This window comes from Aplysia californica, unplaced genomic scaffold, assembly GCF_000002075.1.
Source record: "Aplysia californica isolate F4 #8 unplaced genomic scaffold, AplCal3.0 scaffold01328, whole genome shotgun sequence".
NCBI lineage: Eukaryota > Metazoa > Mollusca > Gastropoda > Aplysiida > Aplysiidae > Aplysia > Aplysia californica.
This window is the reverse complement of record NW_004798598.1, coordinates 59,080-60,452: the sequence shown is the minus strand read 5'-3', so window position 1 is coordinate 60,452 and position 1,373 is coordinate 59,080. Positions and strand designations below refer to the sequence as shown.

General features: G+C 35.7%; 1 protein-coding gene across 1 annotated transcript in view; it reads left to right on the top strand.

Annotated features, from left to right (window-relative positions):
- LOC101853050 (G-protein coupled receptor GRL101) overlaps nucleotides 1-1,373 on the top strand; it is a gene marked incomplete at its 5' end in the record, with an annotated part of 9,277 nt that overhangs the window by 701 nt on the left and 7,203 nt on the right. The window contains 1 exon segment of the mRNA XM_013090540.1: nucleotides 869-940.

The following is a 1,373-nucleotide window of genomic DNA, read 5'->3' as shown; positions in this document are numbered from 1 at the left end:
TGTGTGTGTGTGTGTGTGTGTGTGTGCCTATTTGTGTTAATTGTGAGTGTGTAAGTGTGTTTATCATGAGTGTGTGTGTACATAAAAGTTTATTTATGGGAATTATTGTTCCTTCGTATCTGTTTACTGGCACTAAGCTCAAGCCTAAGGGCGTGTTATTGTACAGGAAATCTGCTTACTTTTTCCCCAAAAAATTCTACTGTTATAGACCCTACATTCTGCCATGATAAATTCACCCTGGGTATGTGTTTGTATCCAGTCTTTTCGCTTCCCAATGTACAATGCCCAATTTCCACTTCTCTCTAATTATTAATCACGTTTTGATGTTGACGTTCAATGTCCACTTTTCAACGTACAACTAAATGACTACTTTTAGATGCAGTTTCCAATGTCCTCAATTTGATTTCAAATTTATGTGCACCTTTACTACTTATTAATATCAATCTACTCTCTTCGGTGCAATGTAAAAGCTCATTTTTACGACCACTTTCAATGTCTACTATATTATACACTTTTAACTGACCAATTTTTGTATCTCCAAGTTTCCATACACTTTTAAATCACTATATTTTTCATTGTCCACTCTTCAATGCATAACTGTAAATTATTAATGTCCACTTTTCAATATCCATCTAACCTTGTTCTGGAAAGGATATCCTGAGATGGAGAGCTGGCGTCGGTAGTCTTGTGATTAAACAAACTACTGGACCAGCAAATATTAGTTTACAAATTGAGGGGTTCGAGGCTCATCTTGATCCGAATTTGTATCCTTATGCATTTTTCCTATTGTTTCGCCTTATCGGTGAATTAAATAACCTGACAGGATTGCAATGAAAGTTCAATCTAATATTATCTGCCCATTTTCCAGGGACCTGAGCTACCAGAATTTGACATCCCTCGGACCTAACACATTCCTCGGCCTGGATTCTTTACATCTGTTGTAAGTGATTACAAAACTGTTGAGATGGGGAAATATTAATACTCTCTTACTACTATGGCTAAAACACTTTCTTGAAAGTGAAAAAATAAATAATTATTGAGAGAGAGAGAGAGAGAGAAAGAGAGAGAGAGAGAGAGAGAGAGAGAGAGAGAGAGAGAGATAGAAAGAGAGAGAGTTTGGATTTTTTCCGGGGGAAGGGCGGATGGGGTTAGAAAGTTTATACAATTAACATATTATGTTATAATGCAGATATTAAGAATACAAAATCTAATTCTGCCAAAAGCTAATCCTTAATAATACTGTTCAAACGTTCATACATTTGACCGAACAGAACAGTAGGTTTTAAACTGCATTGTTTGCAATCTAATGCATAGATAGACAGATAGAACTGCCGACATGAGGTTCAGAATAATTTAGTAATATAGTGCATTGT